At 39.7% G+C, this 26,376-nt stretch overlaps 9 non-coding genes across 9 annotated transcripts; 5 read left to right on the top strand and 4 right to left on the bottom strand.

The window, feature by feature from the left end:
* Positions 1–309: 309 nt before the first annotated feature.
* trnag-ucc (transfer RNA glycine (anticodon UCC)) lies at positions 310–381 on the top strand. Its single transcript has one exon. It is a non-coding gene; the product is annotated as a tRNA-Gly (tRNA).
* A 1,159-nt stretch (positions 382–1,540) lies between these two features.
* Positions 1,541–1,612, top strand: trnag-ucc (transfer RNA glycine (anticodon UCC)). Its single transcript has one exon. It is a non-coding gene; the product is annotated as a tRNA-Gly (tRNA).
* A 278-nt stretch (positions 1,613–1,890) lies between these two features.
* Positions 1,891–1,962, bottom strand: trnap-agg (transfer RNA proline (anticodon AGG)). Its single transcript has one exon. It is a non-coding gene; the product is annotated as a tRNA-Pro (tRNA).
* A 2,888-nt stretch (positions 1,963–4,850) lies between these two features.
* trnag-ucc (transfer RNA glycine (anticodon UCC)) lies at positions 4,851–4,922 on the top strand. The gene has a single exon. It is a non-coding gene; the product is annotated as a tRNA-Gly (tRNA).
* A 278-nt stretch (positions 4,923–5,200) lies between these two features.
* trnap-agg (transfer RNA proline (anticodon AGG)) lies at positions 5,201–5,272 on the bottom strand. The gene has a single exon. It is a non-coding gene; the product is annotated as a tRNA-Pro (tRNA).
* An 809-nt stretch (positions 5,273–6,081) lies between these two features.
* On the top strand, positions 6,082–6,153 carry trnag-ucc (transfer RNA glycine (anticodon UCC)). The gene has a single exon. It is a non-coding gene; the product is annotated as a tRNA-Gly (tRNA).
* A 278-nt stretch (positions 6,154–6,431) lies between these two features.
* Positions 6,432–6,503, bottom strand: trnap-agg (transfer RNA proline (anticodon AGG)). Its single transcript has one exon. It is a non-coding gene; the product is annotated as a tRNA-Pro (tRNA).
* A 2,560-nt stretch (positions 6,504–9,063) lies between these two features.
* trnag-ucc (transfer RNA glycine (anticodon UCC)) lies at positions 9,064–9,135 on the top strand. The gene has a single exon. It is a non-coding gene; the product is annotated as a tRNA-Gly (tRNA).
* Positions 9,136–9,413: 278 nt separating this feature from the next.
* trnap-agg (transfer RNA proline (anticodon AGG)) lies at positions 9,414–9,485 on the bottom strand. The gene has a single exon. It is a non-coding gene; the product is annotated as a tRNA-Pro (tRNA).
* Positions 9,486–26,376: the final 16,891 nt, after the last annotated feature.

Genomic DNA, 26,376 nt, shown 5'->3' with positions numbered 1-26,376 from the left:
GACTCGTCTGAAGTCACAACCGTCTATGTTGCCAAGTTCTGTTTGTAGAATCCAAAATCTTGGGCTACAAACTAATGTGACCCCACTTGTCGCAATGTTCTCCGTTTTGCCCTACGTTCCCAACAAGTGTCACGGGACTAATCTGAAGGTAACCTGTAGTGATTAAAATGATAGATTTTTCAACCAGGGACCTCTCGCAACCTAAGCCATAATCATACACCTAAACCGTGAAAGTGAATTATCACTTCCCACCAAAATGACGGTCAAATTATGAGTCGATGTCTCAATGTTGCTAATGAGCTGCACATAGCATTGGTGGTATAGTGGTGAGCATAGCTGCCTTCCAAGCAGTTGACCCGGGTTCGATTCCCGGCCAATGCAGAGCCTGAGGAATTCATTTGTTTTAGGGGCTGGATGTCATTTCAAGTGTATTACATTTGAATCATTATCCTTGTACTTGGAAGTCAGAATTGCTCCTACATTCTGCAGGTTATCTAAAATAATAAATGTTGTGCGACGTTGAACCAACAAGTGCTTATCAAAATAGATTTGCAGTCCTATCGCCAAAACCATTCAGCCACCTTGTCCTGCGCCCAAGAGGTGATAGTCGGCATTCCGACAAGATCTGCCTGTCTGAGATTGTTCAAGGATCTGCAAAAGGGCTCATCCGGGATTTGAACCCGGGACCTCTCGCACCCTAAGCGAGAATCATACCCCTAGACCATCGAGCCTTATGCAAAAAGTTATTTTTTTGCTTTCTGCAGCAATGACAGTGAAGATATCGATTGACGTGTCCATGGTGCTTGGAACGATTGAACATCATGTGAGTGTTTTGTGCTTTACTTGTGAGCATAACAGTCTTCCAAAATCTTGACCATGCTTCAGTTCAAATCTTCTGTAGTTCATCTGCTGTGTCTTTCACATTCTGTCTTGTTCAGTCGCGACAGCAAAATGATGACGAGTTTTTACAAATTAATAAAGTGCAAAATGAGATCAATTCATTTTTTTAAAAACAAATGAAAAAATAAGACTTCCAAAAGAATGGAACTCATTTATTTTGAGTCAAATGAGACCATGAGACAATACCTATAATCGGTCTTCTCACAAAAACATCTCTAGCTTCCGAACCGTTTGACCTACAAATTCATATGACCACTCTCTGGAATGAGGAGACCCTCACGAACATGGTGGTATTCTCAATTTTTCTCTACATCCCCCACAAGTGTCAGGAGACTCGTCTGAAGTCACAACCGTCTATGTTGCCAAGTTCTGTTTGTAGAATCCAAAATCTTGGGCTACAAACTAATGTGACCCCACTTGTAGCAATGTTCTCCGTTTTGCCCTACGTTCCCAACAAGTGTCACGGGACTAATCTGAAGGTAACCTGTAGTGATTAAAATGATAGATTTTTCAACCAGGGACCTCTCGCAACCTAAGCCATAATCATACACCTAAACCGTGAAAGTGAATTATCACTTTCCACCAAAATGACGGTCAAATTATGAGTCGATGTCTCAATGTTGCTACTGAGCTGCACATAGCATTGGTGGTATAGTGGTGAGCATAGCTGCCTTCCAAGCAGTTGACCCGGGTTCGATTCCCGGCCAATGCAGAGCCTGAGGAATTCATTTGTTTTAGGGGCTGGATGTCATTTCAAGTGTATTACATTTGAATCATTATCCTTGTACTTGGAAGTCAGAATTGCTCCTACATTCTGCAGGTTATCTAAAATAATAAATGTTGTGCGACGTTGAACCAACAAGTGCTTATCAAAATAGATTTGCAGTCCTATCGCCAAAACCATTCAGCCACCTTGTCCTGCGCCCAAGAGGTGATAGTCGGCATTCCGACAAGATCTGCCTGTCTGAGATTGTTCAAGGATCTGCAAAAGGGCTCATCCGGGATTTGAACCCGGGACCTCTCGCACCCTAAGCGAGAATCATACCCCTAGACCAACGAGCCTTATGCAAAAAGTTATTTTTTTGCTTTCTGCAGCAATGACAGTGAAGATATCGATTGACGTGTCCATGGTGCTTGGAACGATTGAACATCATGTGAGTGTTTTGTGCTTTACTTGTGAGCATAACAGTCTTCCAAAATCTTGACCATGCTTCAGTTCAAATCTTCTGTAGTTCATCTGCTGTGTCTTTCACATTCTGTCTTGTTCAGTCGCGACAGCAAAATGATGACGAGTTTTTACAAATTAATAAAGTGCAAAATGAGATCAATTCATTTTTTTAAAAACAAATGAAAAAATAAGACTTCCAAAAGAATGGAACTCATTTATTTTGAGTCAAATGAGACCATGAGACAATACCTATAATCGGTCTTCTCACAAAAACATCTCTAGCTTCCGAACCGTTTGACCTACAAATTCATATGACCACTCTCTGGAATGAGGAGACCCTCACGAACATGGTGGTATTCTCAATTTTTCTCTACATCCCCCACAAGTGTCAGGAGACTCGTCTGAAGTCACAACCGTCTATGTTGCCAAGTTCTGTTTGTAGAATCCAAAATCTTGGGCTACAAACTAATGTGACCCCACTTGTCGCAATGTTCTCCGTTTTGCCCTACGTTCCCAACAAGTGTCACGGGACTAATCTGAAGGTAACCTGTAGTGATTAAAATGATAGATTTTTCAACCAAGTTATTTTTTTGCTTTCTGCAGCAATGACAGTGAAGATATCGATTGACGTGTCCATGGTGCTTGGAACGATTGAACATCATGTGAGTGTTTTGTGCTTTACTTGTGAGCATAACAGTCTTCCAAAATCTTGACCATGCTTCAGTTCAAATCTTCTGTAGTTCATCTGCTGTGTCTTTCACATTCTGTCTTGTTCAGTCGCGACAGCAAAATGATGACGAGTTTTTACAAATTAATGAAGTGCAAAATGAGATCAATTCATTTTTTTAAAAACAAATGAAAAAATAAGACTTCCAAAAGAATGGAACTCATTTATTTTGAGTCAAATGACGCAAAGGTACGTGAATCAAAGTCAATTCATTTTGAAAATACCCATTCAAATAGATCCGTTTTCAACTAGAGAGATTAAGACTCGGCGTATCCGTCTCAATCCTCCACAACTGCTTATGTTACCCCTCCATATCTGCAGTGAAAGATGGTGGACCTAGATCGGTTTTTGTCAAACCATGAGACAATACCTATAATCGGTCTTCTCACAAAAACATCTCTAGCTTCCGAACCGTTTGACCTACAAATTCATATGACCACTCTCTGGAATGAGGAGACCCTCACGAACATGGTGGTATTCTCAATTTTTCTCTACATCCCCCACAAGTGTCAGGAGACTCGTCTGAAGTCACAACCGTCTATGTTGCCAAGTTCTGTTTGTAGAATCCAAAATCTTGGGCTACAAACTAATGTGACCCCACTTGTCGCAATGTTCTCCGTTTTGCCCTACGTTCCCAACAAGTGTCACGGGACTAATCTGAAGGTAACCTGTAGTGATTAAAATGATAGATTTTTCAACCAGGGACCTCTCGCAACCTAAGCCATAATCATACACCTAAACCGTGAAAGTGAATTATCACTTTCCACCAAAATGACGGTCAAATTATGAGTCGATGTCTCAATGTTGCTACTGAGCTGCACATAGCATTGGTGGTATAGTGGTGAGCATAGCTGCCTTCCAAGCAGTTGACCTGGGTTCGATTCCCGGCCAATGCAGAGCCTGAGGAATTCATTTGTTTTAGGGGCTGGATGTCATTTCAAGTGTATTACATTTGAATCATTATCCTTGTACTTGGAAGTCAGAATTGCTCCTACATTCTGCAGGTTATCTAAAATAATAAATGTTGTGCGACGTTGAACCAACAAGTGCTTATCAAAATAGATTTGCAGTCCTATCGCCAAAACCATTCAGCCACCTTGTCCTGCGCCCAAGAGGTGATAGTCGGCATTCCGACAAGATCTGCCTGTCTGAGATTGTTCAAGGATCTGCAAAAGGGCTCATCCGGGATTTGAACCCGGGACCTCTCGCACCCTAAGCGAGAATCATACCCCTAGACCATCGAGCCTTATGCAAAAAGTTATTTTTTTGCTTTCTGCAGCAATGACAGTGAAGATATCGATTGACGTGTCCATGGTGCTTGGAACGATTGAACATCATGTGAGTGTTTTGTGCTTTACTTGTGAGCATAACAGTCTTCCAAAATCTTGACCATGCTTCAGTTCAAATCTTCTGTAGTTCATCTGCTGTGTCTTTCACATTCTGTCTTGTTCAGTCGCGACAGCAAAATGATGACGAGTTTTTACAAATTAATAAAGTGCAAAATGAGATCAATTCATTTTTTTAAAAACAAATGAAAAAATAAGACTTCCAAAAGAATGGAACTCATTTATTTTGAGTCAAATGAGACCATGAGACAATACCTATAATCGGTCTTCTCACAAAAACATCTCTAGCTTCCGAACCGTTTGACCTACAAATTCATATGACCACTCTCTGGAATGAGGAGACCCTCACGAACATGGTGGTATTCTCAATTTTTCTCTACATCCCCCACAAGTGTCAGGAGACTCGTCTGAAGTCACAACCGTCTATGTTGCCAAGTTCTGTTTGTAGAATCCAAAATCTTGGGCTACAAACTAATGTGACCCCACTTGTAGCAATGTTCTCCGTTTTGCCCTACGTTCCCAACAAGTGTCACGGGACTAATCTGAAGGTAACCTGTAGTGATTAAAATGATAGATTTTTCAACCAGGGACCTCTCGCAACCTAAGCCATAATCATACACCTAAACCGTGAAAGTGAATTATCACTTTCCACCAAAATGACGGTCAAATTATGAGTCGATGTCTCAATGTTGCTACTGAGCTGCACATAGCATTGGTGGTATAGTGGTGAGCATAGCTGCCTTCCAAGCAGTTGACCCGGGTTCGATTCCCGGCCAATGCAGAGCCTGAGGAATTCATTTGTTTTAGGGGCTGGATGTCATTTCAAGTGTATTACATTTGAATCATTATCCTTGTACTTGGAAGTCAGAATTGCTCCTACATTCTGCAGGTTATCTAAAATAATAAATGTTGTGCGACGTTGAACCAACAAGTGCTTATCAAAATAGATTTGCAGTCCTATCGCCAAAACCATTCAGCCACCTTGTCCTGCGCCCAAGAGGTGATAGTCGGCATTCCGACAAGATCTGCCTGTCTGAGATTGTTCAAGGATCTGCAAAAGGGCTCATCCGGGATTTGAACCCGGGACCTCTCGCACCCTAAGCGAGAATCATACCCCTAGACCAACGAGCCTTATGCAAAAAGTTATTTTTTTGCTTTCTGCAGCAATGACAGTGAAGATATCGATTGACGTGTCCATGGTGCTTGGAACGATTGAACATCATGTGAGTGTTTTGTGCTTTACTTGTGAGCATAACAGTCTTCCAAAATCTTGACCATGCTTCAGTTCAAATCTTCTGTAGTTCATCTGCTGTGTCTTTCACATTCTGTCTTGTTCAGTCGCGACAGCAAAATGATGACGAGTTTTTACAAATTAATAAAGTGCAAAATGAGATCAATTCATTTTTTTAAAAACAAATGAAAAAATAAGACTTCCAAAAGAATGGAACTCATTTATTTTGAGTCAAATGAGACCATGAGACAATACCTATAATCGGTCTTCTCACAAAAACATCTCTAGCTTCCGAACCGTTTGACCTACAAATTCATATGACCACTCTCTGGAATGAGGAGACCCTCACGAACATGGTGGTATTCTCAATTTTTCTCTACATCCCCCACAAGTGTCAGGAGACTCGTCTGAAGTCACAACCGTCTATGTTGCCAAGTTCTGTTTGTAGAATCCAAAATCTTGGGCTACAAACTAATGTGACCCCACTTGTAGCAATGTTCTCCGTTTTGCCCTACGTTCCCAACAAGTGTCACGGGACTAATCTGAAGGTAACCTGTAGTGATTAAAATGATAGATTTTTCAACCAGGGACCTCTCGCAACCTAAGCCATAATCATACACCTAAACCGTGAAAGTGAATTATCACTTTCCACCAAAATGACGGTCAAATTATGAGTCGATGTCTCAATGTTGCCACTGAGCTGCACATAGCATTGGTGGTATAGTGGTGAGCATAGCTGCCTTCCAAGCAGTTGACCCGGGTTCGATTCCCGGCCAATGCAGAGCCTGAGGAATTCATTTGTTTTAGGGGCTGGATGTCATTTCAAGTGTATTACATTTGAATCATTATCCTTGTACTTGGAAGTCAGAATTGCTCCTACATTCTGCAGGTTATCTAAAATAATAAATGTTGTGCGACGTTGAACCAACAAGTGCTTATCAAAATAGATTTGCAGTCCTATCGCCAAAACCATTCAGCCACCTTGTCCTGCGCCCAAGAGGTGATAGTCGGCATTCCGACAAGATCTGCCTGTCTGAGATTGTTCAAGGATCTGCAAAAGGGCTCATCCGGGATTTGAACCCGGGACCTCTCGCACCCTAAGCGAGAATCATACCCCTAGACCAACGAGCCTTATACCAAAAGTTATTTTTTTGCTTTCTGCAGCAATGACAGTGAAGATATCGATTGACGTGTCCATGGTGCTTGGAACGATTGAACATCATGTGAGTGTTTTGTGCTTTACTTGTGAGCATAACAGTCTTCCAAAATCTTGACCATGCTTCAGTTCAAATCTTCTGTAGTTCATCTGCTGTGTCTTTCACATTCTGTCTTGTTCAGTCGCGACAGCAAAATGATGACGAGTTTTTACAAATTAATAAAGTGCAAAATGAGATCAATTCATTTTTTTAAAAACAAATGAAAAAATAAGACTTCCAAAAGAATGGAACTCATTTATTTTGAGTCAAATGAGACCATGAGACAATACCTATAATCGGTCTTCTCACAAAAACTTCAGTCAAATGACGCAAAGGTACGTGAATCAAAGTCAATTAATTTTGAAAATACCCATTCAAATAGATCCGTTTTCAACTAGAGAGATTAAGACTCGGCGTATCCGTCTCAATCCTCCACAACTGCTTATGTTACCCCTCCATATCTGCAGTGAAAGATGGTGGACCTAGATCGGTTTTTGTCAAACCATGAGACAATACCTATAATCGGTCTTCTCACAAAAACATCTCTAGCTTCCGAACCGTTTGACCTACAAATTCATATGACCACTCTCTGGAATGAGGAGACCCTCACGAACATGGTGGTATTCTCAATTTTTCTCTACATCCCCCACAAGTGTCAGGAGACTCGTCTGAAGTCACAACCGTCTATGTTGCCAAGTTCTGTTTGTAGAATCCAAAATCTTGGGCTACAAACTAATGTGACCCCACTTGTCGCAATGTTCTCCGTTTTGCCCTACGTTCCCAACAAGTGTCACGGGACTAATCTGAAGGTAACCTGTAGTGATTAAAATGATAGATTTTTCAACCAAGTTATTTTTTTGCTTTCTGCAGCAATGACAGTGAAGATATCGATTGACGTGTCCATGGTGCTTGGAACGATTGAACATCATGTGAGTGTTTTGTGCTTTACTTGTGAGCATAACAGTCTTCCAAAATCTTGACCATGCTTCAGTTCAAATCTTCTGTAGTTCATCTGCTGTGTCTTTCACATTCTGTCTTGTTCAGTCGCGACAGCAAAATGATGACGAGTTTTTACAAATTAATAAAGTGCAAAATGAGATCAATTCATTTTTTTAAAAAACAAATGAAAAAATAAGACTTCCAAAAGAATGGAACTCATTTATTTTGAGTCAAATGAGACCATGAGACAATACCTATAATCGGTCTTCTCACAAAAACATCTCTAGCTTCCGAACCGTTTGACCTACAAATTCATATGACCACTCTCTGGAATGAGGAGACCCTCACGAACATGGTGGTATTCTCAATTGTTCTCTACATCCCCCACAAGTGTCAGGAGACTCGTCTGAAGTCACAACCGTCTATGTTGCCAAGTTCTGTTTGTAGAATCCAAAATCTTGGGCTACAAACTAATGTGACCCCACTTGTCGCAATGTTCTCCGTTTTGCCCTACGTTCCCAACAAGTGTCACGGGACTAATCTGAAGGTAACCTGTAGTGATTAAAATGATAGATTTTTCAACCAAGTTATTTTTTTGCTTTCTGCAGCAATGACAGTGAAGATATCGATTGACGTGTCCATGGTGCTTGGAACGATTGAACATCATGTGAGTGTTTTGTGCTTTACTTGTGAGCATAACAGTCTTCCAAAATCTTGACCATGCTTCAGTTCAAATCTTCTGTAGTTCATCTGCTGTGTCTTTCACATTCTGTCTTGTTCAGTCGCGACAGCAAAATGATGACGAGTTTTTACAAATTAATAAAGTGCAAAATGAGATCAATTCATTTTTTAAAAAACAAATGAAAAAATAAGACTTCCAAAAGAATGGAACTCATTTATTTTGAGTCAAATGACGCAAAGGTACGTGAATCAAAGTCAATTAATTTTGAAAATACCCATTCAAATAGATCCGTTTTCAACTAGAGAGATTAAGACTCGGCGTATCCGTCTCAATCCTCCACAACTGCTTATGTTACCCCTCCATATCTGCAGTGAAAGATGGTGGACCTAGATCGGTTTTTGTCAAACCATGAGACAATACCTATAATCGGTCTTCTCACAAAAACATCTCTAGCTTCCGAACCGTTTGACCTACAAATTCATATGACCACTCTCTGGAATGAGGAGACCCTCACGAACATGGTGGTATTCTCAATTTTTCTCTACATCCCCCACAAGTGTCAGGAGACTCGTCTGAAGTCACAACCGTCTATGTTGCCAAGTTCTGTTTGTAGAATCCAAAATCTTGGGCTACAAACTAATGTGACCCCACTTGTAGCAATGTTCTCCGTTTTGCCCTACGTTCCCAACAAGTGTCACGGGACTAATCTGAAGGTAACCTGTAGTGATTAAAATGATAGATTTTTCAACCAGGGACCTCTCGCAACCTAAGCCATAATCATACACCTAAACCGTGAAAGTGAATTATCACTTTCCACCAAAATGACGGTCAAATTATGAGTCGATGTCTCAATGTTGCCACTGAGCTGCACATAGCATTGGTGGTATAGTGGTGAGCATAGCTGCCTTCCAAGCAGTTGACCCGGGTTCGATTCCCGGCCAATGCAGAGCCTGAGGAATTCATTTGTTTTAGGGGCTGGATGTCATTTCAAGTGTATTACATTTGAATCATTATCCTTGTACTTGGAAGTCAGAATTGCTCCTACATTCTGCAGGTTATCTAAAATAATAAATGTTGTGCGACGTTGAACCAACAAGTGCTTATCAAAATAGATTTGCAGTCCTATCGCCAAAACCATTCAGCCACCTTGTCCTGCGCCCAAGAGGTGATAGTCGGCATTCCGACAAGATCTGCCTGTCTGAGATTGTTCAAGGATCTGCAAAAGGGCTCATCCGGGATTTGAACCCGGGACCTCTCGCACCCTAAGCGAGAATCATACCCCTAGACCAACGAGCCTTATACCAAAAGTTATTTTTTTGCTTTCTGCAGCAATGACAGTGAAGATATCGATTGACGTGTCCATGGTGCTTGGAACGATTGAACATCATGTGAGTGTTTTGTGCTTTACTTGTGAGCATAACAGTCTTCCAAAATCTTGACCATGCTTCAGTTCAAATCTTCTGTAGTTCATCTGCTGTGTCTTTCACATTCTGTCTTGTTCAGTCGCGACAGCAAAATGATGACGAGTTTTTACAAATTAATAAAGTGCAAAATGAGATCAATTCATTTTTTTAAAAACAAATGAAAAAATAAGACTTCCAAAAGAATGGAACTCATTTATTTTGAGTCAAATGAGACCATGAGACAATACCTATAATCGGTCTTCTCACAAAAACTTCAGTCAAATGACGCAAAGGTACGTGAATCAAAGTCAATTAATTTTGAAAATACCCATTCAAATAGATCCGTTTTCAACTAGAGAGATTAAGACTCGGCGTATCCGTCTCAATCCTCCACAACTGCTTATGTTACCCCTCCATATCTGCAGTGAAAGATGGTGGACCTAGATCGGTTTTTGTCAAACCATGAGACAATACCTATAATCGGTCTTCTCACAAAAACATCTCTAGCTTCCGAACCGTTTGACCTACAAATTCATATGACCACTCTCTGGAATGAGGAGACCCTCACGAACATGGTGGTATTCTCAATTTTTCTCTACATCCCCCACAAGTGTCAGGAGACTCGTCTGAAGTCACAACCGTCTATGTTGCCAAGTTCTGTTTGTAGAATCCAAAATCTTGGGCTACAAACTAATGTGACCCCACTTGTCGCAATGTTCTCCGTTTTGCCCTACGTTCCCAACAAGTGTCACGGGACTAATCTGAAGGTAACCTGTAGTGATTAAAATGATAGATTTTTCAACCAAGTTATTTTTTTGCTTTCTGCAGCAATGACAGTGAAGATATCGATTGACGTGTCCATGGTGCTTGGAACGATTGAACATCATGTGAGTGTTTTGTGCTTTACTTGTGAGCATAACAGTCTTCCAAAATCTTGACCATGCTTCAGTTCAAATCTTCTGTAGTTCATCTGCTGTGTCTTTCACATTCTGTCTTGTTCAGTCGCGACAGCAAAATGATGACGAGTTTTTACAAATTAATAAAGTGCAAAATGAGATCAATTCATTTTTTTAAAAACAAATGAAAAAATAAGACTTCCAAAAGAATGGAACTCATTTATTTTGAGTCAAATGAGACCATGAGACAATACCTATAATCGGTCTTCTCACAAAAACTTCAGTCAAATGACGCAAAGGTACGTGAATCAAAGTCAATTAATTTTGAAAATACCCATTCAAATAGATCCGTTTTCAACTAGAGAGATTAAGACTCGGCGTATCCGTCTCAATCCTCCACAACTGCTTATGTTACCCCTCCATATCTGCAGTGAAAGATGGTGGACCTAGATCGGTTTTTGTCAAACCATGAGACAATACCTATAATCGGTCTTCTCACAAAAACATCTCTAGCTTCCGAACCGTTTGACCTACAAATTCATATGACCACTCTCTGGAATGAGGAGACCCTCACGAACATGGTGGTATTCTCAATTTTTCTCTACATCCCCCACAAGTGTCAGGAGACTCGTCTGAAGTCACAACCGTCTATGTTGCCAAGTTCTGTTTGTAGAATCCAAAATCTTGGGCTACAAACTAATGTGACCCCACTTGTCGCAATGTTCTCCGTTTTGCCCTACGTTCCCAACAAGTGTCACGGGACTAATCTGAAGGTAACCTGTAGTGATTAAAATGATAGATTTTTCAACCAAGTTATTTTTTTGCTTTCTGCAGCAATGACAGTGAAGATATCGATTGACGTGTCCATGGTGCTTGGAACGATTGAACATCATGTGAGTGTTTTGTGCTTTACTTGTGAGCATAACAGTCTTCCAAAATCTTGACCATGCTTCAGTTCAAATCTTCTGTAGTTCATCTGCTGTGTCTTTCACATTCTGTCTTGTTCAGTCGCGACAGCAAAATGATGACGAGTTTTTACAAATTAATAAAGTGCAAAATGAGATCAATTCATTTTTTTAAAAACAAATGAAAAAATAAGACTTCCAAAAGAATGGAACTCATTTATTTTGAGTCAAATGAGACCATGAGACAATACCTATAATCGGTCTTCTCACAAAAACTTCAGTCAAATGACGCAAAGGTACGTGAATCAAAGTCAATTAATTTTGAAAATACCCATTCAAATAGATCCGTTTTCAACTAGAGAGATTAAGACTCGGCGTATCCGTCTCAATCCTCCACAACTGCTTATGTTACCCCTCCATATCTGCAGTGAAAGATGGTGGACCTAGATCGGTTTTTGTCAAACCATGAGACAATACCTATAATCGGTCTTCTCACAAAAACATCTCTAGCTTCCGAACCGTTTGACCTACAAATTCATATGACCACTCTCTGGAATGAGGAGACCCTCACGAACATGGTGGTATTCTCAATTGTTCTCTACATCCCCCACAAGTGTCAGGAGACTCGTCTGAAGTCACAACCGTCTATGTTGCCAAGTTCTGTTTGTAGAATCCAAAATCTTGGGCTACAAACTAATGTGACCCCACTTGTCGCAATGTTCTCCGTTTTGCCCTACGTTCCCAACAAGTGTCACGGGACTAATCTGAAGGTAACCTGTAGTGATTAAAATGATAGATTTTTCAACCAAGTTATTTTTTTGCTTTCTGCAGCAATGACAGTGAAGATATCGATTGACGTGTCCATGGTGCTTGGAACGATTGAACATCATGTGAGTGTTTTGTGCTTTACTTGTGAGCATAACAGTCTTCCAAAATCTTGACCATGCTTCAGTTCAAATCTTCTGTAGTTCATCTGCTGTGTCTTTCACATTCTGTCTTGTTCAGTCGCGACAGCAAAATGATGACGAGTTTTTACAAATTAATAAAGTGCAAAATGAGATCAATTCATTTTTTAAAAAACAAATGAAAAAATAAGACTTCCAAAAGAATGGAACTCATTTATTTTGAGTCAAATGACGCAAAGGTACGTGAATCAAAGTCAATTAATTTTGAAAATACCCATTCAAATAGATCCGTTTTCAACTAGAGAGATTAAGACTCGGCGTATCCGTCTCAATCCTCCACAACTGCTTATGTTACCCCTCCATATCTGCAGTGAAAGATGGTGGACCTAGATCGGTTTTTGTCAAACCATGAGACAATACCTATAATCGGTCTTCTCACAAAAACATCTCTAGCTTCCGAACCGTTTGACCTACAAATTCATATGACCACTCTCTGGAATGAGGAGACCCTCACGAACATGGTGGTATTCTCAATTTTTCTCTACATCCCCCACAAGTGTCAGGAGACTCGTCTGAAGTCACAACCGTCTATGTTGCCAAGTTCTGTTTGTAGAATCCAAAATCTTGGGCTACAAACTAATGTGACCCCACTTGTCGCAATGTTCTCCGTTTTGCCCTACGTTCCCAACAAGTGTCACGGGACTAATCTGAAGGTAACCTGTAGTGATTAAAATGATAGATTTTTCAACCAAGTTATTTTTTTGCTTTCTGCAGCAATGACAGTGAAGATATCGATTGACGTGTCCATGGTGCTTGGAACGATTGAACATCATGTGAGTGTTTTGTGCTTTACTTGTGAGCATAACAGTCTTCCAAAATCTTGACCATGCTTCAGTTCAAATCTTCTGTAGTTCATCTGCTGTGTCTTTCACATTCTGTCTTGTTCAGTCGCGACAGCAAAATGATGACGAGTTTTTACAAATTAATAAAGTGCAAAATGAGATCAATTCATTTTTTAAAAAACAAATGAAAAAATAAGACTTCCAAAAGAATGGAACTCATTTATTTTGAGTCAAATGACGCAAAGGTACGTGAATCAAAGTCAATTAATTTTGAAAATACCCATTCAAATAGATCCGTTTTCAACTAGAGAGATTAAGACTCGGCGTATCCGTCTCAATCCTCCACAACTGCTTATGTTACCCCTCCATATCTGCAGTGAAAGATGGTGGACCTAGATCGGTTTTTGTCAAACCATGAGACAATACCTATAATCGGTCTTCTCACAAAAACATCTCTAGCTTCCGAACCGTTTGACCTACAAATTCATATGACCACTCTCTGGAATGAGGAGACCCTCACGAACATGGTGGTATTCTCAATTTTTCTCTACATCCCCCACAAGTGTCAGGAGACTCGTCTGAAGTCACAACCGTCTATGTTGCCAAGTTCTGTTTGTAGAATCCAAAATCTTGGGCTACAAACTAATGTGACCCCACTTGTCGCAATGTTCTCCGTTTTGCCCTACGTTCCCAACAAGTGTCACGGGACTAATCTGAAGGTAACCTGTAGTGATTAAAATGATAGATTTTTCAACCAAGTTATTTTTTTGCTTTCTGCAGCAATGACAGTGAAGATATCGATTGACGTGTCCATGGTGCTTGGAACGATTGAACATCATGTGAGTGTTTTGTGCTTTACTTGTGAGCATAACAGTCTTCCAAAATCTTGACCATGCTTCAGTTCAAATCTTCTGTAGTTCATCTGCTGTGTCTTTCACATTCTGTCTTGTTCAGTCGCGACAGCAAAATGATGACGAGTTTTTACAAATTAATAAAGTGCAAAATGAGATCAATTCATTTTTTAAAAAACAAATGAAAAAATAAGACTTCCAAAAGAATGGAACTCATTTATTTTGAGTCAAATGACGCAAAGGTACGTGAATCAAAGTCAATTAATTTTGAAAATACCCATTCAAATAGATCCGTTTTCAACTAGAGAGATTAAGACTCGGCGTATCCGTCTCAATCCTCCACAACTGCTTATGTTACCCCTCCATATCTGCAGTGAAAGATGGTGGACCTAGATCGGTTTTTGTCAAACCATGAGACAATACCTATAATCGGTCTTCTCACAAAAACATCTCTAGCTTCCGAACCGTTTGACCTACAAATTCATATGACCACTCTCTGGAATGAGGAGACCCTCACGAACATGGTGGTATTCTCAATTTTTCTCTACATCCCCCACAAGTGTCAGGAGACTCGTCTGAAGTCACAACCGTCTATGTTGCCAAGTTCTGTTTGTAGAATCCAAAATCTTGGGCTACAAACTAATGTGACCCCACTTGTCGCAATGTTCTCCGTTTTGCCCTACGTTCCCAACAAGTGTCACGGGACTAATCTGAAGGTAACCTGTAGTGATTAAAATGATAGATTTTTCAACCAAGTTATTTTTTTGCTTTCTGCAGCAATGACAGTGAAGATATCGATTGACGTGTCCATGGTGCTTGGAACGATTGAACATCATGTGAGTGTTTTGTGCTTTACTTGTGAGCATAACAGTCTTCCAAAATCTTGACCATGCTTCAGTTCAAATCTTCTGTAGTTCATCTGCTGTGTCTTTCACATTCTGTCTTGTTCAGTCGCGACAGCAAAATGATGACGAGTTTTTACAAATTAATAAAGTGCAAAATGAGATCAATTCATTTTTTTAAAAACAAATGAAAAAATAAGACTTCCAAAAGAATGGAACTCATTTATTTTGAGTCAAATGACGCAAAGGTACGTGAATCAAAGTCAATTAATTTTGAAAATACCCATTCAAATAGATCCGTTTTCAACTAGAGAGATTAAGACTCGGCGTATCCGTCTCAATCCTCCACAACTGCTTATGTTACCCCTCCATATCTGCAGTGAAAGATGGTGGACCTAGATCGGTTTTTGTCAAACCATGAGACAATACCTATAATCGGTCTTCTCACAAAAACATCTCTAGCTTCCGAACCGTTTGACCTACAAATTCATATGACCACTCTCTGGAATGAGGAGACCCTCACGAACATGGTGGTATTCTCAATTTTTCTCTACATCCCCCACAAGTGTCAGGAGACTCGTCTGAAGTCACAACCGTCTATGTTGCCAAGTTCTGTTTGTAGAATCCAAAATCTTGGGCTACAAACTAATGTGACCCCACTTGTCGCAATGTTCTCCGTTTTGCCCTACGTTCCCAACAAGTGTCACGGGACTAATCTGAAGGTAACCTGTAGTGATTAAAATGATAGATTTTTCAACCAAGTTATTTTTTTGCTTTCTGCAGCAATGACAGTGAAGATATCGATTGACGTGTCCATGGTGCTTGGAACGATTGAACATCATGTGAGTGTTTTGTGCTTTACTTGTGAGCATAACAGTCTTCCAAAATCTTGACCATGCTTCAGTTCAAATCTTCTGTAGTTCATCTGCTGTGTCTTTCACATTCTGTCTTGTTCAGTCGCGACAGCAAAATGATGACGAGTTTTTACAAATTAATAAAGTGCAAAATGAGATCAATTCATTTTTTTAAAAACAAATGAAAAAATAAGACTTCCAAAAGAATGGAACTCATTTATTTTGAGTCAAATGACGCAAAGGTACGTGAATCAAAGTCAATTAATTTTGAAAATACCCATTCAAATAGATCCGTTTTCAACTAGAGAGATTAAGACTCGCCGTATCCGTCTCAATCCTCCACAACTGCTTATGTTACCCCTCCATATCTGCAGTGAAAGATGGTGGACCTAGATCGGTTTTTGTCAAACCATGAGACAATACCTATAATCGGTCTTCTCACAAAAACATCTCTAGCTTCCGAACCGTTTGACCTACAAATTCATATGACCACTCTCTGGAATGAGGAGACCCTCACGAACATGGTGGTATTCTCAATTTTTCTCTACATCCCCCACAAGTGTCAGGAGACTCGTCTGAAGTCACAACCGTCTATGTTGCCAAGTTCTGTTTGTAGAATCCAAAATCTTGGGCTACAAACTAATGTGACCCCACTTGTCGCAATGTTCTCCGTTTTGCCCTACGTTCCCAACAAGTGTCACGGGACTAATCTGAAGGTAACCTGTAGTGATTAAAATGATAGATTTTTCAACCAAGTTATTTTTTTGCTTTCTGCAGCAATGACAGTGAAGATATCGATTGACGTGTCCATGGTGCTTGGAACGATTGAACATCATGTGAGTGTTTTGTGCTTTACTTGTGAGCATAACAGTCTTCCAAAATCTTGACCATGCTTCAGTTCAAATCTTCTGTAGTTCATCTGCTGTGTCTTTCACATTCTGTCTTGTTCAGTCGCGACAGCAAAATGATGACGAGTTTTTACAAATTAATAAAGTGCAAAATGAGATCAATTCATTTTTTAAAAAACAAATGAAAAAATAAGACTTCCAAAAGAATGGAACTCATTTATTTTGAGTCAAATGACGCAAAGGTACGTGAATCAAAGTCAATTAATTTTGAAAATACCCATTCAAATAGATCCGTTTTCAACTAGAGAGATTAAGACTCGGCGTATCCGTCTCAATCCTCCACAACTGCTTATGTTACCCCTCCATATCTGCAGTGAAAGATGGTGGACCTAGATCGGTTTTTGTCAAACCATGAGACAATACCTATAATCGGTCTTCTCACAAAAACATCTCTAGCTTCCGAACCGTTTGACCTACAAATTCATATGACCACTCTCTGGAATGAGGAGACCCTCACGAACATGGTGGTATTCTCAATTTTTCTCTACATCCCCCACAAGTGTCAGGAGACTCGTCTGAAGTCACAACCGTCTATGTTGCCAAGTTCTGTTTGTAGAATCCAAAATCTTGGGCTACAAACTAATGTGACCCCACTTGTCGCAATGTTCTCCGTTTTGCCCTACGTTCCCAACAAGTGTCACGGGACTAATCTGAAGGTAACCTGTAGTGATTAAAATGATAGATTTTTCAACCAAGTTATTTTTTTGCTTTCTGCAGCAATGACAGTGAAGATATCGATTGACGTGTCCATGGTGCTTGGAACGATTGAACATCATGTGAGTGTTTTGTGCTTTACTTGTGAGCATAACAGTCTTCCAAAATCTTGACCATGCTTCAGTTCAAATCTTCTGTAGTTCATCTGCTGTGTCTTTCACATTCTGTCTTGTTCAGTCGCGACAGCAAAATGATGACGAGTTTTTACAAATTAATAAAGTGCAAAATGAGATCAATTCATTTTTTAAAAAACAAATGAAAAAATAAGACTTCCAAAAGAATGGAACTCATTTATTTTGAGTCAAATGACGCAAAGGTACGTGAATCAAAGTCAATTAATTTTGAAAATACCCATTCAAATAGATCCGTTTTCAACTAGAGAGATTAAGACTCGGCGTATCCGTCTCAATCCTCCACAACTGCTTATGTTACCCCTCCATATCTGCAGTGAAAGATGGTGGACCTAGATCGGTTTTTGTCAAACCATGAGACAATACCTATAATCGGTCTTCTCACAAAAACATCTCTAGCTTCCGAACCGTTTGACCTACAAATTCATATGACCACTCTCTGGAATGAGGAGACCCTCACGAACATGGTGGTATTCTCAATTTTTCTCTACATCCCCCACAAGTGTCAGGAGACTCGTCTGAAGTCACAACCGTCTATGTTGCCAAGTTCTGTTTGTAGAATCCAAAATCTTGGGCTACAAACTAATGTGACCCCACTTGTCGCAATGTTCTCCGTTTTGCCCTACGTTCCCAACAAGTGTCACGGGACTAATCTGAAGGTAACCTGTAGTGATTAAAATGATAGATTTTTCAACCAAGTTATTTTTTTGCTTTCTGCAGCAATGACAGTGAAGATATCGATTGACGTGTCCATGGTGCTTGGAACGATTGAACATCATGTGAGTGTTTTGTGCTTTACTTGTGAGCATAACAGTCTTCCAAAATCTTGACCATGCTTCAGTTCAAATCTTCTGTAGTTCATCTGCTGTGTCTTTCACATTCTGTCTTGTTCAGTCGCGACAGCAAAATGATGACGAGTTTTTACAAATTAATAAAGTGCAAAATGAGATCAATTCATTTTTTAAAAAACAAATGAAAAAATAAGACTTCCAAAAGAATGGAACTCATTTATTTTGAGTCAAATGACGCAAAGGTACGTGAATCAAAGTCAATTAATTTTGAAAATACCCATTCAAATAGATCCGTTTTCAACTAGAGAGATTAAGACTCGGCGTATCCGTCTCAATCCTCCACAACTGCTTATGTTACCCCTCCATATCTGCAGTGAAAGATGGTGGACCTAGATCGGTTTTTGTCAAACCATGAGACAATACCTATAATCGGTCTTCTCACAAAAACATCTCTAGCTTCCGAACCGTTTGACCTACAAATTCATATGACCACTCTCTGGAATGAGGAGACCCTCACGAACATGGTGGTATTCTCAATTTTTCTCTACATCCCCCACAAGTGTCAGGAGACTCGTCTGAAGTCACAACCGTCTATGTTGCCAAGTTCTGTTTGTAGAATCCAAAATCTTGGGCTACAAACTAATGTGACCCCACTTGTCGCAATGTTCTCCGTTTTGCCCTACGTTCCCAACAAGTGTCACGGGACTAATCTGAAGGTAACCTGTAGTGATTAAAATGATAGATTTTTCAACCAAGTTATTTTTTTGCTTTCTGCAGCAATGACAGTGAAGATATCGATTGACGTGTCCATGGTGCTTGGAACGATTGAACATCATGTGAGTGTTTTGTGCTTTACTTGTGAGCATAACAGTCTTCCAAAATCTTGACCATGCTTCAGTTCAAATCTTCTGTAGTTCATCTGCTGTGTCTTTCACATTCTGTCTTGTTCAGTCGCGACAGCAAAATGATGACGAGTTTTTACAAATTAATAAAGTGCAAAATGAGATCAATTCATTTTTTAAAAAACAAATGAAAAAATAAGACTTCCAAAAGAATGGAACTCATTTATTTTGAGTCAAATGACGCAAAGGTACGTGAATCAAAGTCAATTAATTTTGAAAATACCCATTCAAATAGATCCGTTTTCAACTAGAGAGATTAAGACTCGGCGTATCCGTCTCAATCCTCCACAACTGCTTATGTTACCCCTCCATATCTGCAGTGAAAGATGGTGGACCTAGATCGGTTTTTGTCAAACCATGAGACAATACCTATAATCGGTCTTCTCACAAAAACATCTCTAGCTTCCGAACCGTTTGACCTACAAATTCATATGACCACTCTCTGGAATGAGGAGACCCTCACGAACATGGTGGTATTCTCAATTTTTCTCTACATCCCCCACAAGTGTCAGGAGACTCGTCTGAAGTCACAACCGTCTATGTTGCCAAGTTCTGTTTGTAGAATCCAAAATCTTGGGCTACAAACTAATGTGACCCCACTTGTCGCAATGTTCTCCGTTTTGCCCTACGTTCCCAACAAGTGTCACGGGACTAATCTGAAGGTAACCTGTAGTGATTAAAATGATAGATTTTTCAACCAAGTTATTTTTTTGCTTTCTGCAGCAATGACAGTGAAGATATCGATTGACGTGTCCATGGTGCTTGGAACGATTGAACATCATGTGAGTGTTTTGTGCTTTACTTGTGAGCATAACAGTCTTCCAAAATCTTGACCATGCTTCAGTTCAAATCTTCTGTAGTTCATCTGCTGTGTCTTTCACATTCTGTCTTGTTCAGTCGCGACAGCAAAATGATGACGAGTTTTTACAAATTAATAAAGTGCAAAATGAGATCAATTCATTTTTTAAAAAACAAATGAAAAAATAAGACTTCCAAAAGAATGGAACTCATTTATTTTGAGTCAAATGACGCAAAGGTACGTGAATCAAAGTCAATTAATTTTGAAAATACCCATTCAAATAGATCCGTTTTCAACTAGAGAGATTAAGACTCGGCGTATCCGTCTCAATCCTCCACAACTGCTTATGTTACCCCTCCATATCTGCAGTGAAAGATGGTGGACCTAGATCGGTTTTTGTCAAACCATGAGACAATACCTATAATCGGTCTTCTCACAAAAACATCTCTAGCTTCCGAACCGTTTGACCTACAAATTCATATGACCACTCTCTGGAATGAGGAGACCCTCACGAACATGGTGGTATTCTCAATTTTTCTCTACATCCCCCACAAGTGTCAGGAGACTCGTCTGAAGTCACAACCGTCTATGTTGCCAAGTTCTGTTTGTAGAATCCAAAATCTTGGGCTACAAACTAATGTGACCCCACTTGTCGCAATGTTCTCCGTTTTGCCCTACGTTCCCAACAAGTGTCACGGGACTAATCTGAAGGTAACCTGTAGTGATTAAAATGATAGATTTTTCAACCAAGTTATTTTTTTGCTTTCTGCAGCAATGACAGTGAAGATATCGATTGACGTGTCCATGGTGCTTGGAACGATTGAACATCATGTGAGTGTTTTGTGCTTTACTTGTGAGCATAACAGTCTTCCAAAATCTTGACCATGCTTCAGTTCAAATCTTCTGTAGTTCATCTGCTGTGTCTTTCACATTCTGTCTTGTTCAGTCGCGACAGCAAAATGATGACGAGTTTTTACAAATTAATAAAGTGCAAAATGAGATCAATTCATTTTTTAAAAAACAAATGAAAAAATAAGACTTCCAAAAGAATGGAACTCATTTATTTTGAGTCAAATGACGCAAAGGTACGTGAATCAAAGTCAATTAATTTTGAAAATACCCATTCAAATAGATCCGTTTTCAACTAGAGAGATTAAGACTCGGCGTATCCGTCTCAATCCTCCACAACTGCTTATGTTACCCCTCCATATCTGCAGTGAAAGATGGTGGACCTAGATCGGTTTTTGTCAAACCATGAGACAATACCTATAATCGGTCTTCTCACAAAAACATCTCTAGCTTCCGAACCGTTTGACCTACAAATTCATATGACCACTCTCTGGAATGAGGAGACCCTCACGAACATGGTGGTATTCTCAATTTTTCTCTACATCCCCCACAAGTGTCAGGAGACTCGTCTGAAGTCACAACCGTCTATGTTGCCAAGTTCTGTTTGTAGAATCCAAAATCTTGGGCTACAAACTAATGTGACCCCACTTGTCGCAATGTTCTCCGTTTTGCCCTACGTTCCCAACAAGTGTCACGGGACTAATCTGAAGGTAACCTGTAGTGATTAAAATGATAGATTTTTCAACCAAGTTATTTTTTTGCTTTCTGCAGCAATGACAGTGAAGATATCGATTGACGTGTCCATGGTGCTTGGAACGATTGAACATCATGTGAGTGTTTTGTGCTTTACTTGTGAGCATAACAGTCTTCCAAAATCTTGACCATGCTTCAGTTCAAATCTTCTGTAGTTCATCTGCTGTGTCTTTCACATTCTGTCTTGTTCAGTCGCGACAGCAAAATGATGACGAGTTTTTACAAATTAATAAAGTGCAAAATGAGATCAATTCATTTTTTAAAAAACAAATGAAAAAATAAGACTTCCAAAAGAATGGAACTCATTTATTTTGAGTCAAATGACGCAAAGGTACGTGAATCAAAGTCAATTAATTTTGAAAATACCCATTCAAATAGATCCGTTTTCAACTAGAGAGATTAAGACTCGGCGTATCCGTCTCAATCCTCCACAACTGCTTATGTTACCCCTCCATATCTGCAGTGAAAGATGGTGGACCTAGATCGGTTTTTGTCAAACCATGAGACAATACCTATAATCGGTCTTCTCACAAAAACATCTCTAGCTTCCGAACCGTTTGACCTACAAATTCATATGACCACTCTCTGGAATGAGGAGACCCTCACGAACATGGTGGTATTCTCAATTTTTCTCTACATCCCCCACAAGTGTCAGGAGACTCGTCTGAAGTCACAACCGTCTATGTTGCCAAGTTCTGTTTGTAGAATCCAAAATCTTGGGCTACAAACTAATGTGACCCCACTTGTCGCAATGTTCTCCGTTTTGCCCTACGTTCCCAACAAGTGTCACGGGACTAATCTGAAGGTAACCTGTAGTGATTAAAATGATAGATTTTTCAACCAAGTTATTTTTTTGCTTTCTGCAGCAATGACAGTGAAGATATCGATTGACGTGTCCATGGTGCTTGGAACGATTGAACATCATGTGAGTGTTTTGTGCTTTACTTGTGAGCATAACAGTCTTCCAAAATCTTGACCATGCTTCAGTTCAAATCTTCTGTAGTTCATCTGCTGTGTCTTTCACATTCTGTCTTGTTCAGTCGCGACAGCAAAATGATGACGAGTTTTTACAAATTAATAAAGTGCAAAATGAGATCAATTCATTTTTTAAAAAACAAATGAAAAAATAAGACTTCCAAAAGAATGGAACTCATTTATTTTGAGTCAAATGACGCAAAGGTACGTGAATCAAAGTCAATTAATTTTGAAAATACCCATTCAAATAGATCCGTTTTCAACTAGAGAGATTAAGACTCGGCGTATCCGTCTCAATCCTCCACAACTGCTTATGTTACCCCTCCATATCTGCAGTGAAAGATGGTGGACCTAGATCGGTTTTTGTCAAACCATGAGACAATACCTATAATCGGTCTTCTCACAAAAACATCTCTAGCTTCCGAACCGTTTGACCTACAAATTCATATGACCACTCTCTGGAATGAGGAGACCCTCACGAACATGGTGGTATTCTCAATTTTTCTCTACATCCCCCACAAGTGTCAGGAGACTCGTCTGAAGTCACAACCGTCTATGTTGCCAAGTTCTGTTTGTAGAATCCAAAATCTTGGGCTACAAACTAATGTGACCCCACTTGTCGCAATGTTCTCCGTTTTGCCCTACGTTCCCAACAAGTGTCACGGGACTAATCTGAAGGTAACCTGTAGTGATTAAAATGATAGATTTTTCAACCAAGTTATTTTTTTGCTTTCTGCAGCAATGACAGTGAAGATATCGATTGACGTGTCCATGGTGCTTGGAACGATTGAACATCATGTGAGTGTTTTGTGCTTTACTTGTGAGCATAACAGTCTTCCAAAATCTTGACCATGCTTCAGTTCAAATCTTCTGTAGTTCATCTGCTGTGTCTTTCACATTCTGTCTTGTTCAGTCGCGACAGCAAAATGATGACGAGTTTTTACAAATTAATAAAGTGCAAAATGAGATCAATTCATTTTTTAAAAAACAAATGAAAAAATAAGACTTCCAAAAGAATGGAACTCATTTATTTTGAGTCAAATGACGCAAAGGTACGTGAATCAAAGTCAATTAATTTTGAAAATACCCATTCAAATAGATCCGTTTTCAACTAGAGAGATTAAGACTCGGCGTATCCGTCTCAATCCTCCACAACTGCTTATGTTACCCCTCCATATCTGCAGTGAAAGATGGTGGACCTAGATCGGTTTTTGTCAAACCATGAGACAATACCTATAATCGGTCTTCTCACAAAAACATCTCTAGCTTCCGAACCGTTTGACCTACAAATTCATATGACCACTCTCTGGAATGAGGAGACCCTCACGAACATGGTGGTATTCTCAATTTTTCTCTACATCCCCCACAAGTGTCAGGAGACTCGTCTGAAGTCACAACCGTCTATGTTGCCAAGTTCTGTTTGTAGAATCCAAAATCTTGGGCTACAAACTAATGTGACCCCACTTGTCGCAATGTTCTCCGTTTTGCCCTACGTTCCCAACAAGTGTCACGGGACTAATCTGAAGGTAACCTGTAGTGATTAAAATGATAGATTTTTCAACCAAGTTATTTTTTTGCTTTCTGCAGCAATGACAGTGAAGATATCGATTGACGTGTCCATGGTGCTTGGAACGATTGAACATCATGTGAGTGTTTTGTGCTTTACTTGTGAGCATAACAGTCTTCCAAAATCTTGACCATGCTTCAGTTCAAATCTTCTGTAGTTCATCTGCTGTGTCTTTCACATTCTGTCTTGTTCAGTCGCGACAGCAAAATGATGACGAGTTTTTACAAATTAATAAAGTGCAAAATGAGATCAATTCATTTTTTAAAAAACAAATGAAAAAATAAGACTTCCAAAAGAATGGAACTCATTTATTTTGAGTCAAATGACGCAAAGGTACGTGAATCAAAGTCAATTAATTTTGAAAATACCCATTCAAATAGATCCGTTTTCAACTAGAGAGATTAAGACTCGGCGTATCCGTCTCAATCCTCCACAACTGCTTATGTTACCCCTCCATATCTGCAGTGAAAGATGGTGGACCTAGATCGGTTTTTGTCAAACCATGAGACAATACCTATAATCGGTCTTCTCACAAAAACATCTCTAGCTTCCGAACCGTTTGACCTACAAATTCATATGACCACTCTCTGGAATGAGGAGACCCTCACGAACATGGTGGTATTCTCAATTTTTCTCTACATCCCCCACAAGTGTCAGGAGACTCGTCTGAAGTCACAACCGTCTATGTTGCCAAGTTCTGTTTGTAGAATCCAAAATCTTGGGCTACAAACTAATGTGACCCCACTTGTCGCAATGTTCTCCGTTTTGCCCTACGTTCCCAACAAGTGTCACGGGACTAATCTGAAGGTAACCTGTAGTGATTAAAATGATAGATTTTTCAACCAAGTTATTTTTTTGCTTTCTGCAGCAATGACAGTGAAGATATCGATTGACGTGTCCATGGTGCTTGGAACGATTGAACATCATGTGAGTGTTTTGTGCTTTACTTGTGAGCATAACAGTCTTCCAAAATCTTGACCATGCTTCAGTTCAAATCTTCTGTAGTTCATCTGCTGTGTCTTTCACATTCTGTCTTGTTCAGTCGCGACAGCAAAATGATGACGAGTTTTTACAAATTAATAAAGTGCAAAATGAGATCAATTCATTTTTTAAAAAACAAATGAAAAAATAAGACTTCCAAAAGAATGGAACTCATTTATTTTGAGTCAAATGACGCAAAGGTACGTGAATCAAAGTCAATTAATTTTGAAAATACCCATTCAAATAGATCCGTTTTCAACTAGAGAGATTAAGACTCGGCGTATCCGTCTCAATCCTCCACAACTGCTTATGTTACCCCTCCATATCTGCAGTGAAAGATGGTGGACCTAGATCGGTTTTTGTCAAACCATGAGACAATACCTATAATCGGTCTTCTCACAAAAACATCTCTAGCTTCCGAACCGTTTGACCTACAAATTCATATGACCACTCTCTGGAATGAGGAGACCCTCACGAACATGGTGGTATTCTCAATTTTTCTCTACATCCCCCACAAGTGTCAGGAGACTCGTCTGAAGTCACAACCGTCTATGTTGCCAAGTTCTGTTTGTAGAATCCAAAATCTTGGGCTACAAACTAATGTGACCCCACTTGTCGCAATGTTCTCCGTTTTGCCCTACGTTCCCAACAAGTGTCACGGGACTAATCTGAAGGTAACCTGTAGTGATTAAAATGATAGATTTTTCAACCAAGTTATTTTTTTGCTTTCTGCAGCAATGACAGTGAAGATATCGATTGACGTGTCCATGGTGCTTGGAACGATTGAACATCATGTGAGTGTTTTGTGCTTTACTTGTGAGCATAACAGTCTTCCAAAATCTTGACCATGCTTCAGTTCAAATCTTCTGTAGTTCATCTGCTGTGTCTTTCACATTCTGTCTTGTTCAGTCGCGACAGCAAAATGATGACGAGTTTTTACAAATTAATAAAGTGCAAAATGAGATCAATTCATTTTTTAAAAAACAAATGAAAAAATAAGACTTCCAAAAGAATGGAACTCATTTATTTTGAGTCAAATGACGCAAAGGTACGTGAATCAAAGTCAATTAATTTTGAAAATACCCATTCAAATAGATCCGTTTTCAACTAGAGAGATTAAGACTCGGCGTATCCGTCTCAATCCTCCACAACTGCTTATGTTACCCCTCCATATCTGCAGTGAAAGATGGTGGACCTAGATCGGTTTTTGTCAAACCATGAGACAATACCTATAATCGGTCTTCTCACAAAAACATCTCTAGCTTCCGAACCGTTTGACCTACAAATTCATATGACCACTCTCTGGAATGAGGAGACCC

This window comes from Oncorhynchus mykiss, chromosome 9 (assembly GCF_057628025.1).
Source record: "Oncorhynchus mykiss isolate SJ-2025 chromosome 9, ASM5762802v1, whole genome shotgun sequence".
Lineage (NCBI taxonomy): Eukaryota > Metazoa > Chordata > Actinopteri > Salmoniformes > Salmonidae > Oncorhynchus > Oncorhynchus mykiss.
Note: the sequence above shows the minus strand (reverse complement) of the source record. Positions and strands in the feature narration are given on the sequence as shown.